The sequence below is a fragment of the Echinops telfairi genome, unplaced genomic scaffold (genome assembly GCF_000313985.2).
Source record: "Echinops telfairi isolate 266 unplaced genomic scaffold, ASM31398v2 ScPeMD7_18;HRSCAF=68, whole genome shotgun sequence".
In the NCBI taxonomy this organism is placed as follows: domain Eukaryota; kingdom Metazoa; phylum Chordata; class Mammalia; order Afrosoricida; family Tenrecidae; genus Echinops; species Echinops telfairi.
The window spans coordinates 57,940,511-57,949,794 of record NW_022103915.1 but is presented as its reverse complement, the minus strand read 5'-3'; positions in this window follow the sequence as shown (position 1 = coordinate 57,949,794).

The following is a 9,284-nucleotide window of genomic DNA, read 5'->3' as shown; positions in this document are numbered from 1 at the left end:
ATACAAGGAAAAATTCCATTATGATTTCATTCCTTTATCTACAAATGTTTAATCCTTGCTTCCTAGAATGTGAATGTGATGGCCAAAGTTCCCATAGCTATGTCTTCATTGAATTAGTTATGACTAAAGAAAGAAACAGAAAAAGATAGCAAGTCCATGATGACCTTTTGAAGCTTGCACGAGTCCCTTAACTATTAATATGCAATATCTTTCATGTAATTAATTACTGTTTATGCTTATACAACCACTGCTTAGGTCTTCTCTCTGATTTGAAGCCAAACCTAATTCTAAATTAATTAACGAAATAGAATTGATTTTTAAAAATTAATGGAGAATACATCACTTTATATTTTTGCTCTATTGATAGTTTAATCCAACAATCACTCACTAATATAGGAAAAATATCATGTCAATTCAGAAATGTATAAACCAAGTAAGTTTCTAAATTTCCAATTTCCTTTGGAAAACCTTTGTAATCGTGGCAAAAAGAGTTACGATTATACAGTTGATTATCATATTGAAATTTTTAAAGCAGGTGTGACACATATAAGCTAAATAGATAAAAAGTTTTCAGATTTAAACCTATTCTCTCTGAAAATATTCATATTTGATTTTTTCTCTCTGGTAATAGATTCCACATTTCCCCCTTACTTGCTTACCAAATCTAATTTTAATTAAGATCATATATCATCGCAATTTAATAGATATTTCAGAATAAAATTAATATGATTTTATGATTATAGAAATTATTGCATCAAAATTCAAGCATTTTGAATGCTGTTTATTATAAGCTATTCTAGTCTTTGGTTGAATCATTCTCATGTTTAAGCCACTGTAGAGAAAGTTAATGCACATTTTAGTACTTTAATGAATATTTTAAAAGTCAATAAAGGAGTAATAAAAATACATTTGAGAATGCATATCAGAATTTTATACCTTAATAAGCCAAAGAATAATTATAAAATTTGAAATAACTTTGAAATGTGTAATCTGCTTGCAAGTCTTAAGATAGAAGCATTAAAAGCTTCTCATTAATTAAAATAACAAGATTTTAAAATTTCACATTACATTAGTCACTGTTGAGCTATTTGAATCAGAGGCTTTCAATTCCATTCTGGGAAATGAAGCCACTCTAGAGTTTTCACTGCCAATACGTGACAAAGTAAGAAGAATAAAGACAATAAACATGGTGAGTTTTTAGTAATGCTGGCCCAGTTTAATGTAAGGGTGTCCTTTATCAGCAAGGCTGTCCTCTTTTCCAGTTATGCTATTTATCACAAATGTTCTTTTGTTGCTTCTACTTAATGTTCCTGCTTAGATCTGAATTTTGGTCCCCAAAATTTATTTACAAGAGAACCCATCACTTAAGTAATTTTAAAAACTCCTTTTCATTTGGTATGCGTTTGATTTTGCTCTGGTTCCACTGGAAATATCAGAACTCCAACATTTTTCCTTACAATTATCACTGCTCTTTTAAAGGGTAACCATTGCTTTGAAACTAATTCCAAAAATCATCCCAACATGGTCTTCATTTACTTCTATAATGATTAAAAAAACAACAACTAAGTGTTGTTGAGTCATTTTGGATTCATTGTGACCCTTTAGTACTGGGTAGAACTGGCCCTTTGGGTATATGAGATTGTAACTCTTTACAGAAGTAAAAAACCTCATATTTCACCCATGGGGGTGGGAACGGCAACGAACTGTTTCCTTCAAGATAATGCTCACAGAGTTTGAGGATTACAACCTGATGTCCTGGTTGGTCATTATTCAGCCAACCACACCAGAACAGCAACAAAACCAACTTTGATTTTTGAACCATTAAAGAAATCACCAGAGAAAGTTGCTAGAGCAACTGAGCAGTCCCTGAGAAAACATATTGACCAACATCTTTTCCAAATGTGCCCCCAAAAGATAACTAAAGAACTTCCCAAAGAGCAGAGTCAATGAGCAAGGAAGTAACTTTACGGGCAAAGGAATCATCATGGGAGTGCCAAGGAACTACTCTCCTCACTATTTCTACCCAATAACAGTCAAAGTCAAAGTCAAAAAAGCACATGGAAAGAGGGATATCATCAGTGAACTCAAATGGATCTTGGATGAAGCAGAGACTACCAGAGAGATGTTTACCTCTGTTTTATTGAATATACAAAGATAGTCAACTATGTGAATTAGAACAAGTTATGGGTAATGCTCAGAAAAATGGGAACCTCATAATACTTCATTGTGCTCATTAAGAACTTGCGCATAGACTAAGAGGCAGCCATTTGAACAGATCAAGGAGCTATCGCATGGCTTAAAATCAGGAAAGGTGTGCTTCAGGGATGTGTCCTTTCATCGTATTTCCTCAATCTGTACAATGAGCAAACACTCCAAGAGGCTGGAATTTACAAAGCAGAATATGCCATCAGGATTGGGGAAGGTCTACTAGTACTCTGTGATGACACAGATATGACAACCCAGGTTGTTGACACAAAGTGGATTTACACGTTTCCTGAAAAAGAGCAAAGACTACAACCTCTAGAAGCTATTAGAAGTCAACATAAAGAAAAACATTATGCTCACAACTAGATCAGTAAGCAACATGATGATGGATGGGAAAAGATTGATATTTCCATGGACTTACTTTTACTTAGATCCACAATCAACATGGAAGCGGTGGTCAATAAATCAAAGCGTGTGTTGCAATAGGTAAATCTACTTTAAAGATTTCTTTAAAGTGTTAAAACTCAAAGATTCTCAAAGTGTTAAAAATCAAAGATTCTCCTTAAAAGTAGGATGGTAAGATTGCCTGTGGTACTTGGAAGATGTTATCAGGACCAGCCATTCGCTGGAAAACAACATTATGTCTGACACAGGATCTGCAAAAATGGACTTAAACATAGCAACGATTGTGAGGTGAGAAAGGCACAGGCCTAGACAGGGTTTGTTCCGTGGTACATAGAGTGACTTTGAGTTAGAACTAACTAACTTGACAGTACCTAGCAACAATACTATTATATGATATGGTTTCAAAATATTCATAGAAAAATTCCATTATAATTTTATTTTATTTTCTAAGAACCCTTGGAAGTCTCTTTATAAAATTATAGTTATATAACTATCATGTTACTACTATTATTATATATACACCGTATATACTCAAGTATAAGTCGACCCGAATATCAGCCGAGGCACCTAATTTTCCACACAAACTGCATAAAAAATGTGTTGAAAAAGTTGGCTTATACACGAATATATATGGTACTACTGAATTTATTTCTATTATGCAGTAATGTCAAAGTACATTAACAATAAAGCATAGCATGTTCACTCTAGTCTTAAGAAGGAAAATTGGGGTACCATCACAAAGAAAATCAATTTGTTAAACCACTTTTTCTAGCGACTGTTTTGAAAAGGAGATAGAGACACTTTCAGTATAATCTCTGACCTCCAGTAACTCAGGAGATGGTATATACAAGATGCTGATTATAACCCTTCTTATTACTGTATAAACCTAAGCAAAAATTACTTTTATGCTGCAAATACACTATTACTTATCATGCCGTCATCATTATTTCAGTGAGCTTTCCTGAACAGGGTTCGATTAAACTCATATCATGATGCTCTGTCACATTCAGAATAGCAATTCCATGCATGATATCATTATATTCAGGCAAATGGGATATAACTATACTATTGAAGGAAACTTTACAGAATGACATCCTTGTATGAAATAAAAATTGAATTCGGTTTAATACAAGTTTATTCATTTTAAGCAGGCATTTTTATTAGTACACACTCAAAACTTAAAAAATCAAATTTTCCATTTTCTTGTGAATGAAAATTAGTGGCCTCGTGTACTTCAGGTGAGAATTGTGACTCCATGTTCTTAAAGTAGTCATAATGTTCATATTTGAATCTAGGCATATTTCCTGTTGCTTTTCTTGGAATGTCAGCAATTAACTAACACCAAGGCTCCCAAAGTTAGATGAAACTTTTTTTAGTGAGCATATAGGATAAGCAATTATAACAAAGAAAATAGAAATTAAGAATTATATATATTTCACATGCAAGTCCAGAGTCCAGGCAGAAATCATTAATTAAATAACTGGCAGTTATTCTTATCATTTCCATTTATATTTCACAAGAATAAATTTAGTCACATAATCATGCTTCACTATAAGAGAGACATAGGAATGTGTTTATTTGCTACGTTGAAATTCTGGGTGCTTTATTACTCTAAAGGAGCCATTGTAGCACAGTTGTTAAATCCTAAACTGCTAACCAAAACATTGGTGGTTCAAACCCACTAGTCACTCTGTAGGAGAAAGATATGGTAGTAGCTTCTATACAGACTCCAGCCTTAAAAACCCTTAAGGCAATACTATAGGGTCCTTATGAATTATAATAGACTTGACAGCAATGGTTTTACTACACTCAGACTACTTCACCATGGCCTACCTTCTAATGAGTACAGTATCCCTATTGATCCTTCTGTCCCCAAACAATATATACTCATCTTCCATACACAAAAGAAAATCACAAATTACATTTGGTTACTGTACCCAACTCACACTCTAGGAATTCTGCATGATGACCGTGTTCTCCGTCATGTCCCCTTGTGACACTTTGAAGTGCTTCAACTACAACAGATAAATTATTGTCCCTACTCGTTGTCTATGCTTGGTATGCAATAGTAGAGTAGCCTTAGATTTTCAAAGCATGAATAATGAGAATATATCAGCAATTACTAGTTTATAGCAGTTACACATTTTATTTATTGTTGGTTGTCATGAACCCATGAACTCTGATTAGATAGTAGATAGATAGATAGATAGATAGATAGATAGATAGATAGATAGATAGATAGATAGATATCCGGTCACAAAAGAGAGTGATGAGGTTGGAGGGTTTAGATTTGGGCCATCAAGGATATATGGGAACATTCCCAAAAGATGATGACAAGCCTATTTTTTACAAAAATGTCAACAATAGATTAAATTCTGAGTCATTACGCCCTTAATATAATAGTTGTCATAAGCAAGAAGATATGAATTATCCTTTGTTCAAATAAGCAGATTTGAAGAATCAAGGAAAAAAGGTTAAGCAGGTGCCATTTGTAATGCAGGCTCTGTATAATCTCAGGGCTTGTACTGTTTTCTTCCAGATAGCTTCTGAGTGGCCTCATTACTAACCTGCACCACAGCACAGGTTACCATGTGCTATTTTGATGTTGATTTGTTATATCTCAAAAAAGTGATACACAATAAGACAAATGCAAGCTATTGGATTTCTAACCCGTCTTTAAAAACATCCCTTACATGCCATCGAATAGGTTCAGACTTACACTGACCCCGTGCGCAGCACAACAAAGCACTGTGCAGTCCTGATCCATCCTCTCCAGCACTGCTTAGTCCATCCTTGCAGGAACTGTGTCAGTCCCCTCAGTGAAGAGTCTTCCTCCTTTTTGCTGAACCTCTATTTTACCGGTTGTGATATTTTTCTTCAGATACGGATCTCTCCTGATGGCACGTTCAACATACAAGAGACGAACTCTCGCCGTCCTCTAAGGAGCATCCTGCTGTGCTTCTTCCAAGACAAATCTGTTCATTCTTCCAGAAGTCCAGGTTATAGTTAATATTGTTCACCAATATTTTAATCCAAAGACATCACTTCTCCAGGCTTCCTTATTCATTTTCCAACTTTTACACATAGGTGAAGCAATTAAAATGACCATGATTAGGTCAGGTTCACTTTAATCTCAAAGTAATGTATTTGCTTTTTCACACTTTACAGGGGCCTTTCGTTAGAAATGTGTCCACCACAGTCCATGCATTTGATTTCTGGACTTCCATGAGTATTCACTGTGGATTTAAGCAAAATGAAATCCTCCACAACTACAATATGATCTCTGTTTATTATAATGTTTTCTCTAGGCCCAGTTGTAAGGATTTTTGTTTTCTGCATACGGAGTTGCATTCCATGCGCAACACTGTAGTCTTTGATCTTCATCAGTAGGTGCTTCAAGTCCCCTTTGCTTTCACAAGCAAGGCTGTGTCATCTACATACCACAGGTTGTCGATGACTTTCCTCCAATCTTGATATCATGCTCGTCTTCATATAGCATAGATTCTCAGAGTATTTGTTTAGTCTTCAGGCTACCGTAAATAGTATGATGAAATGATATGATGAGTTAGGACCTCCAGAGCGACATCCATTTATTGAAATATCTCAATTGCTATTCTTTCAATGGGGGCCTGTGTTTTGCCAATGCTTTCAGTGCAGTTTGTACCTCTTCCTTCAATACCACCAGGTCTAGATCTTATGCTACCTCCTGAAATGGTTGCACATCAACCAGTTCTTTTGGTATAGTTACTCTGTGTATTCCTACCAGCATGACAACTGTTGCTATGTGAGAGTCCCTTGTTGCACCCCCTGGGTGAATTCACCTCACTGATGTTTTTCTTCTTTTTCACCGACCCTCCATTACTAAGCATGGTATCTTTTGCAAGGACTGTCTTTCCTCACAGCATGTCCTTAGTGAGTGAGATGAGATCTCAACATCTTCTTTTTTAAAGAGCATTATGGTTGTACTTCTCCAAGACAGATCTGTTTGTTCCTCTGCAGTCCACTGTAATTTCAATATTCTTCACCAACACCATCATTCAAATGCATAAATCCTTCTCTGATCTTCCCCATTCATTGTCCAACTTTCACATACATATGAGGTTATTGAAGATACCACAGCCTAGATCAGGTGTTCTGCAGTCCTCAAAGTGTCATCTTTGCTGTTGAATACTTTAAAGGGCCTTGTGCAGCAGACTTGCACAATGTAGTACAGAGTTTGATGCCTGAATTTCCATGAGCATTAATTATAGAACCAAGTAAAATGAAATCCTTGACAATTTCAATTTTTCCCAATTATAATGGAGTGGTCTATAAGTCCAGTAGTGAGGACTTTTGTTTCTTAACTACTAGTTCTATAATAAAGTTGCCTGAAATTGAATTCTAGTTCTCCCATCCACTAGCTATGTAACTTTGGTTAATCGCTTAAGGTCCTTAAGTTTCATTTTCTTCCTGAAAAACAAAGAACATTCTGTTCTGTTACTATTTTGAGGATCAAGTAAAATAAGGTTGCTTAATTAAAAAAATGTTCAAGATTTAGTAAATCCATAATAAGTGTTAACTATTATTATTAACCATATGTCTAACTTGTTATTCCCCCCTTTAGAAATGAAAGTCTGCTATTATAGTCCACCCGAATCAGTTGCATGCCCAAAGTGACCAGAGAGAAATTTCTCCTTTGTTGATGTTGAACAAGACATAAAGTCACTTATTACATATGTACATAATTGCTGTGTGGTGTAAAATATAGTTTAGAACATGCACTTTTCCTCAAGGCACTATGCAGTACAAAAAAAATCTGCATGCACTGCATATAGAAGCTATACTCTGGGGAGCTTCTAAGTATAATACTTTATCCATGTTCTTTAGGGAACAGAGCAAACTTCTTTTCCGGGGTTCCTCATGTCCCCAGCTTGTCCTTTCAAAGGGCATTGCATTTGGAACATTCTTTGACCCTGCCATATCCTTTTCCCCATAATATTCTACTTTATAATCACACTCTAAAATACTCTCTCCAGAAAAATGTCACTTGACTTTCATTACCATGTAAACTTTTCAGCCTTCACCCATGAGCCCATCCCCCACTGCCTGACTTCCCTAGGCCTTTTCATTGTGCACGCATCCCCTCGCTCACTGAAATTGAAATACTTTTAGTCATTTTGACTTCCCCACCTCCCTGACCCCAGCATACACACTCATTAAGTCCAGTCTAATCCGCTATAAAACATTTCTGAATATAAACTCCTTCTAGGCCCTCTTAGGGAAATTATGAATGTGAGACTTGTGGAAGCCAGAACTGCCTTGTTCTACTGGGCCTCACCAGCGTTCCACCCTCTCCAGTAGTGGGGAAAATTTGAGTTTCTCCTATTGTGTGTTCTGCCTTACACAGGTTCCAGCCTTTATAGGCATTAACCCTATGACCACATGCAGAAAAATAACAACGAGGGTATATTCCTACAGTATTTTAAGTTACTATTTTTTCTCTCTAGAAATATTGCAATATTTTCTACTTTTCCCACTTTTAATCTTGTCCCATTTCTTGTGCATGTTTCCATGGTCTCAGACTGATTATTAGTGAATGTATACACTTATAGTCTCAATTATAATGATTCCATTTCGATGATTATAATTTGTATTTCTATCACATCATTGAAATGCTTTGAGAAAGTGATTAAGATTACGTATTTAATAACACAGTAGCATCTAATGGTTAAGTCCGCTTATATACAAGAGTCATTATGGGTCAACTTCCAAATGAACATTAGTACAGAACAAGTCTGCCCTCAAAGCCCATTAGAAGATGCCCTGTCTTAATAACTTGATAGGGATATCAGCTACAAAGCTGCTTAATGATAAACCTTCCATTTGGATTGGGATTTTAACAAGAGATGGGATTTTTCAATATATCAAATGCTTTAGAAACTGTTGGATCTTTTTAGTCAAATACATTCCTATTTATATATAAACTGAACTAAGGACCATGATTCAGCTTTCAACCAAATGATAGACAGACATATAAGATGAACACCAGGGAGGTACCCACTCCTTAGGACAATCAACCAACCATACAAGTTCAAAAGGGTAACGCTGTCTAGGGATGAATTTGAGGATGCATGGATGAATAGGAAAGAAGGCTGACTGGAAGATATAAGAAGATTATTATTACAATGTGAGGATTGCCGACACTGCCACAAAATCTGTGTGAACTGTTGAATGGGAAAAAAATTTTCCCTATAAACTTTTACCAAAATGGCAATATTTTTAAAATAATTTTATTGGGGGTTCGTGTAACTCTTATCACAGTCCATACATCAATTGAATCAGGCATGTTTGTACATATGTTGGCTTCATTCTTTTCTAGACATTTACTTTCTATGGAGTACTTGATATCTCTTTCCACCCCCTCTGATAGATTGTACATTGTTATTATTTTCAACTCTCACACCGACTGCTGTCTCCCTTCCCCCATGCTTTCTGTTGTTCTTCCCCCTGTAGAGGGGTGCATGGTTATGTGTCGATCATTGTGATCGGTTCCCCTTTTCTCCCTTCCTCTCCCCGTCTTCCCCCTAATCTCTGGTATCACTATCCCCACTCCTTTTCCTGGATCCTGTGTGTCCTGAGCTCCCATCCCTTTCTACATCTGTGTACATGTTTCGCTCTAGTCTGAATTGGGAAGC